This window comes from Polypterus senegalus, chromosome 1 (genome assembly GCF_016835505.1).
Source record: "Polypterus senegalus isolate Bchr_013 chromosome 1, ASM1683550v1, whole genome shotgun sequence".
Classification (NCBI taxonomy): Eukaryota; Metazoa; Chordata; class Cladistia; order Polypteriformes; family Polypteridae; genus Polypterus; species Polypterus senegalus.
Genome location: NC_053154.1, coordinates 282,779,914 through 282,787,493, shown reverse-complemented (window position 1 = coordinate 282,787,493; position 7,580 = coordinate 282,779,914). Strand labels below are relative to the sequence as shown.

Here is a 7,580-nt window from a genome sequence, read left to right as displayed (position 1 = left end):
ATCCCCACTGTGAAGCATGGTGGTGGCAGCATCATGTTGTGGGGATGCTTCTCTGTAATAGATCCTGGAAGGCTTAAAAGAGTAAAATGAATGCAACAAAATACAAGGTAATTTTAGAGGAAAACCTGAGGTAATGTGCTAGAAACCTGTGCCTTGGGAGAACATTTGTTTTCCATCAAGATAATGGCCACAAACATAAAGCCAAAGCTACAAAGGAATGGCTTCAAACCAACAAAGGTTACGTCCTAGAGTGGCTGAGTCAGCATTCAGGTCTCAATCCTATTGAGAATTTGTGGCTGGACTTGTTAAAGGCTCTTCACTCACATTCACCATGCAACCTGACAGAGCTTGAGCAGTTTAACAAAGAAGAATGATGGCAGTGTGCAGATGTGCACAGCTGACAGGGAGAGACCTGTGCACAGAGACTCAAGGCTATCATGGCTGCCAAAGATGCATCCACTAAATACTGACTAGAAGGGGGTGAGTAATTACGCAGTTAATTGTTTTGTCTTATATTTGTAATTAACTTTGACTACTTTACATAGAATTTATTTGACTTTGACTTCAAAGAGTCTTTTTCTGTTGATCAGTTTAGCTGCTGGTGAGTAAGCCAGGATCAAGCATGAGCCAAATGCATACCAAAAGAAATCTCTCAGTCCAAAAGTTATTTTGAAAGGGTTTAATGAAATTTCACAGCAGACAGTCCACCCAAGAATAGAGAAAAGTTGTTATGCATGTAGAATAAAAGGCAAAAAAAAGGAAAAAGGTTTCTTCTTGTTAAACTTCAATTGTTTCTATATTTAAAGATTAGGTTTTTCTCTATGCTCTGCTTCATATTCAATATGCCATACACGTATGGCTCTGCACATACAACTGAGCACATTAAGGCACGGTTTGAAAATGTGTGCACTCCATACCTTACACACGGCAAGGCAGGTCACTAACTGAGACTAATTTATAGTCAGAGGGACAAGAAACAGTTAGAATAAACCAATTCAATTCAGCTTCTGGGGGATTTAAGAACCTTCCCATAGACTATGCACTAATTTATAGGCAAACACTTAATAACTTAAATAACTAGCAAATGGTTCTTACGATCCGTATAAAAAAACAAAAGGAAATCCTCTGTGATTCAATAATAATAAAATGTAAAAACTTCCCTTATTTTGTAGTCACTGTATGTGTCTCTAGCTGAATTATTATTTCGTTTTCCACTTTTTGCTCTTCGGATGCCCTCCCTAGATGTGTCCATAAAGATCAGTTAATGGCCAAGCATGAAATTACACCTAAAAGCGGACTTTTTTTTCTCTTTGCATCTTGGCTAATTATATCTTTATCTGTATTTCTGAACTGACTCTACTGGTCCAGCTATAAAGGCTCCTGTTCTTCTGTGCTGTCCATCTTCCTTCATGTACAATGAGTTCAGGTATATTTGCAACAGGTCCCCTTTTATTTTAGTGTAGTGATATCATGCTGTTCTTTATTCAAATACTGTTAAATGTGTTTTGTTTTGCATTTCACCAAATCTCACAATAAAAGATACAATATACATCATAAAAAAGCTCCTCCAGTTTCTTAGTTACAGACTATAAATCAAAAGTTCTCATTAGGTGATCCTAAACCGTCACCTAACCAGGCCATGCTCCAAATTTAAAGTATGTGAATAAGAGCTCATGCATAGTCTCGTGGGGTGGTGTGCACTATGAAAGGTGCTTTATATAACACCGCTGTCTATTTGTTACAGTAGCAGGCCTGTATGAGGGAGTGTTTAAAAAGCAGCAGGGTGTCCGTTCGCATGACAAGACAGATCATTTTGTTCCAAAATGTTTAAAGAAGTGCTCCCTGCTTTCATTCCCTTTCAATTTCCACAAGAGTCCTTGAGCTCGCCTTGTTCCTCCTGAGCTAAATAAATCTGAACAGTATGTTTTACTGTCTTCTGATTTTAGCAGCAGCCAAGACCAGTATAATTCACATGCAATTTATTTCTTATTGAAAATCGTTAGTGCTGGTGACACCAACTAAAGGCAATAAAGTGCTCTGTTTTAGGACCTGTAAGTTCCACTGAGTGCTACATGGTGTTCAGTTCATAAAGAGATGTGACTAAGTTATTATGACCCTAATCATTCCAAATGGATTATATTGCTCTGCCTTAAGAGAAGATACAAACTGAGTTATCTGTCTTTTACTATATTGCCTTAAGTCACAGTTCTTGTTCCTTTAACATGTATCCTCAAACCCATTTCATGCAAATCACACCTGAGTCGCAAGGAGGGTACCGCCATTGTCAGCAGCAGTGGGTGCAAGGAAGCAGAAACCAACCCTGGGCAGACCCCATTCTATTTCAAGGCATACTCAGACACATATGGCTAATTTAAGCACCAATATTCAATTGTTTATTTAATTCAGTTTATTCTTATTAAGCACATATCCATTTGTGACCCCAGCATGTTATGACCATAATTGAATATATAACATAAATAGGAAGTACATTATAAGTGATAATCATCTAACAATATTGAAAATCGACAGTGAAATGTTATTTAATACCTACAAATAATACACGTGCACCCACATGCATAGGGGGCAGCTTAACCCTCATCCATGGAAAGCTCTGAATGTTCCTGGCAAACCGGAAGTTTGCACTAGGAGCAAGCAGCCTTTATCTTTCTCTCCTTTGCCCTTGGGCACATGTGACAGCGTCGCTTCTTAGCTACATTTGCTGCATCTCCACGGGGCCGTTTCAGCGGAACAGCAACTCCAGTGCTCTCAATGGAACGTTTGACACTGTGTCGTAGTGCTTGTTGTGTTTCAGAATGGCGCTCAGTCAGTGGTTTCGTCAAAGATTCACCTAACTCACACAGGAAGAGTCGACAATGATTATTCCATTCAGGATGGCGGCACATCCAGATTACAAGGGCATTGTAGGCACCAATTTCCAGCAAGTTGGAGAACACAACAACAGGCCATCTCTTGGTTTTGCGCTTGACACTGTACGTGGGAACAATTTTGTCCAGATTATCAACACCCCCTTTTTTCATGATTAAAGTCAGTTATCATTCTGGGCTTCTCTGTTTCATCAGTGGCAACTTTATCATCATTGTGCATTGTGCTTAGAAGAACTACTGCTTTATTCTTCTTTGGAACGTATGAGCACATTGCAACTTGGTCTTTTCTGAATCCAAAAACTGTTGAAAATGCCATTCTCTTTTCTCAATGGTAACATCTCTTGTGGGATCTCCTTCTTACTCTTTCTCATTGTGCCCAGGATTGTAGTAAGCTTCTGCATCAAATCCAAAGCCAGCTTGTAGTCTGTGAAGAGATTATCACGTTATGTTCCTGCCTGTGCCGTACAGGTGGTTATATAAGTCATGCACTACTCTTACTCCTTGACGAGTTTCTGGAGCAGTTCCTTCTTTCAAGGAGAACAACTGAAAGTTTATACAATAACTTGTAACAGCATCGGTTACCATCCAAAATTTAGGCTTTGATCGAATCATTTACTGTTCATTGTTGCTCATATTTGGGGCCTTCCATACTTCTCTTCCCACAATTCTTGTACATCTTCATTCCTTGCCTTGAAAACTCCAATCAACAGTAGCACGCCAATGAATCCATCAAACTCTATGACATACTGTATATGTCTTTCCAATTGTCTTGAAATTTTTTTCTTCCCTTTTCATTCGAATATCTAATAATAATGTCTTTCATCCTTGGTTTAAGAAAGAGATCAAAGCATGCTTTTACATCTGCTGGATTGAGTCCGGAAGCTGGTATTCCCATTCGGTTGTCACGGACAATATTTCGACTTGGGGTTCTTCTGTTGCAAGGTTTCTTCATCAAACATTTGATTCTGCCATCACGCAACATCATTTCAGCGGATTCCTCATCACTTGTTGATCTGTTATTGTCCTGTTCCTCCTCTGAGTCACTGTCACCAGAACATAACTCCATTTCACTGTCACAATAATCAACATCAATTTTTGTTTCCTCATCACTTGACATAGTGTCACTTCCATCATCATTGTCCTCTTCATTTGAGTTGTCTGATGTATCAAAATCCGACAACTCCTTCATTATTTCAGCCAGGGCTTCACTTGCATTGAATTTCTTTGTTGGTCGTCAACTCATTGTTCATAAACAAATCAACTAGACTTGCTCCTCAATAAACTATACACCAGCAATGTCTCAGGCAGGACTAAGAAAATCTAAACCAAAGAAAATACAAATTTAAATAGAAAATTCAAATATAAAATATAAAACAAAGCAAAAACGCTCGTACAAAAATGGTAACTTTTCCATAAATGTGGGGGTCTCGGAGACCCCCAACTACTGCACTAAGCTATTGAGAAGGGGATTTTGGCACATTTTTCAAGACAGCACAAAATGAAAAGTCATGAAATTTCATGGCCATCGTATTACCTTGAAAGGGAAAGAATTTGATAATCTGCGACTGGGGGTCTTGGAGACCCCCCCCATTCATGTATTAGGGCTAAGGGCTCTAGTAATGGTAATTTCCTGCTATTCCACAGGATGGTGCTGTGTACTAACACCTTTTTACATCATCCTCTGCAGGTCAGAAGACTGAAAACATTACCATCAATGATAAAACTGCAAGTGTTCCTCCACCTGGACCCACCACTTCTTGCTGTAAGTACTTAAATCCAAAGAACCTCTCTCTCTCTCTCTATATATATATATATATATACACTCACCTAAAGGATTATTAGGAACACCATACTAATACGGTGTTTGACCCCCTTTCGCCTTCAGAACTGCCTTAATTCTACGTGGCATTGATTCAACAAGGTGCTGAAAGCATTCTTTAGAAATGTTGGCCCATATTGATAGGATAGCATCTTGCAGTTGATGGAGATTTGTGGGATGCACATCCAGGGCACGAAGCTCCCAAAGATGCTCTACTGGGTTGTGATCTGGTGACTGTGGGGGTCATTTTAGTAGAGTGAACTCATTGTCATGTTCAAGAAACCAATTTGAAATGACTCGAGCTTTGTGACATGGTGCATTATCCTGCTGTAAGTAGCCATCAGAGGATGGGTACATGGTGGTCATGAAGGGATGGTCATGAAGGGATGGACATGGTCAGAAACAATGCTCAGGTAGCCCGTGGTATTTAAACGATGCCCAATTGGCACTAAGAGACCTAAAGTGTGCCAAGAAAACATCCCCCACACCATTACACCACCACCAGCAGCCTGCACAGTGGTAACAAGGCATGATGGATCAATGTTCTCATTCTGTTTACGCCAAATTCTGACTCTACCATTTGAATGTCTCAACAGAAATCCAGACTCATCAGACCAGGCAACATTTTTCCAGTCTTCAACTGTCCAATTTTGGTGAGCTCGTGCAAATTGTAGCCTCTTTTTCCTATTTGTAGTGGAGATGAGTGGTACCCGGTGGGGTCTTCTGCTGTTGTAGCCCATCCGCCTCAAGGTTGTGCGTGTTGTGGCTTCACAAATGCTTTGCTGCATACCTCGGTTGTAACGAGTGGTTATTTCAGTCAAAGTTGCTCTTCTATCAGCTTGAATCAGTCGGCCCCATTCTCCTCTGACCTCTAGCATCAACAAGGCATTTTCGCCCACAGGACTGCCGCATACTGGATGCTTTTCCCTTTTCACACCATTCTTTGTAAACCCTAGAAATGGTTGTGCGTGAAAATCCCAGTAACTGAGCAGATTGTGAAATACTCAGACCGGCCCGTCTGGCACCAACAACCATGCCACGCTCAAAATTGCTTAAATCACCTTTCTTTCCCATTATGACATTCAGTTTGGAGTTCAGGAGATTGTCTTGACCAGGACCACTCCCCTAAATGCATTGAAGCAACTGCCAAGTGATTGGTTGATTAGATAATTGCATTAATGAGAAATTGAACAGGTGTTCCTAATAATCCTTTAGGTGAGTGTATATATATATATATATATGGATTTACAGGTTTAAAGTGTGCACAAACCCCAAAAGTCCTCAAAGTCCTGGCCACACAATGCCTTTCTTCAGACCGCCTCCTTCTCTCCTCTTCATCTCAGTCCACTCCGCTCCTGACTCTCGCCATCGTATGAAGGGAGGCGGCCCCTTTTATACGCACCCGGATGTGCTCCAGGTGCTTCCCTGCAATCTCCCACCGACACACCCCCATGTGGCGGAAGTGTCAGCTGCGTACCCGGAAGCACTCCGGGTGTCCCCAGTCTTCTTCCCCCCAGCACTTCTGGGTGTGGCGGAAGTGCAGAGGTCCAGGGCTCTAAAGGCACAGGGGCACCCCCTGGCGGTGACCATGGGCCCCTACAGGGATGAACTTCTAAGCTCTGTACCCGTGGCCCACAAAGGAACCAGGGTGGCCGCCCCCACATAGTCTGGGGAAGGCGTAAGCCCTCCTCCGTTCTTCCTAGGCGTCCCGGCCGGGTCGCCACCCCAGCCATCTCCGACAATATATATATATATATATATACTAGGGGTCTTTGCCCCCTACTGGCTTTGCTCACCCACCGACCAACCCCTCTCTCCAGGGGTGCACTTCATGCTTGCCACTTCGCGTCTCTGCCACTCACGTTGTGAAGGGAGTGGCTGAACACATGCTAAGGAGATGCAGACAAATCAGCTGCTAGCTTGCAGCTGCTGCTACCGAGCTGTGTGATCTGCATGTCGTGCTGAGTGACGAACGTTTAAAATCCTGTATAGCAACTGTCCTTTTGTCTCACTTCCTTGTCTCCCAGGACGTTAAAGTGTCTCCAAGAAATTGTTTGTAAGTAGGGTGTGACGTGGAAGAAGTGTCTCCCCGAGATGATTTTTTTATATAATAGATTCATGCATGCATGCCAGAGTGTCATCTTCCAGGCCTTAAAGCCATCTTAAAGTAAGTAATACCACCCTGGGGCAAGAGGGGGCGCTGCCGTTGACAGACTTGTGTCCTTCTTCCCTTACAGCCTGGAGGAGCCACCCCTTGAGGGCATCCAGCTGAAGAAAGCTCCTCCCCTTCCTGTCAGCAGCATATAAAAACACAGTGACCCCAGAGATGGTCGTCGCATTCTGATGTGAAGTTTATCAAAGTCTGTTCTGTTCTTCTGCATTGTAAGAAGAGGACTTTTGTTTCCTTTAGAGCAGCACAACAAAATACAGATTTTCATGTCAATAAAACCAATTTAAGTTGAATATGTTAAAAGAAATGCATTATATGCCTCTGCTCCTCTAAGAATAGTAATGGTTGAGTCGAATGTCAGCAGTTGACAAGTGGAAATCAAGCAATGGTAGCATGGCTGTCACGCAGTAAGGAGATTGTGAGTTTGCATCCTGGTTACCTCCCTGTATGTTTTTTTTTTTATTTAACAAAAAGTAACTTTAAGTCCAACTTTCAGTGGTCAACACTTATTTTAAAGTCAGGGTTATGTTTAAATTCCTTTTTTATGTCCTTTAATTCATTTTTATTTCTTTGCTTATTATCATTTATGTTGTTATTGTTATTATTTTATTTGTCTAATTATGTATTTTATGTAGGTTTTGTTTATTATTTAGTTTCTGTGTGCTTAGAGTCATTCTCTGATGTTCGTTGTATTTTGTAGGTGGTT

General features: G+C 41.5%; 1 long non-coding RNA gene across 1 annotated transcript; it reads left to right on the top strand.

Moving 5' to 3' along the window:
* The first annotated feature begins 370 nt into the window (after positions 1 to 370).
* LOC120519172 lies at positions 371 to 7,070 on the top strand. The gene is made up of 3 exons (XR_005631405.1): positions 371 to 480; positions 4,573 to 4,647; positions 6,942 to 7,070. It is a non-coding gene; the product is annotated as an uncharacterized LOC120519172 (long non-coding RNA).
* The last annotated feature ends 510 nt before the right edge of the window (positions 7,071 to 7,580 follow it).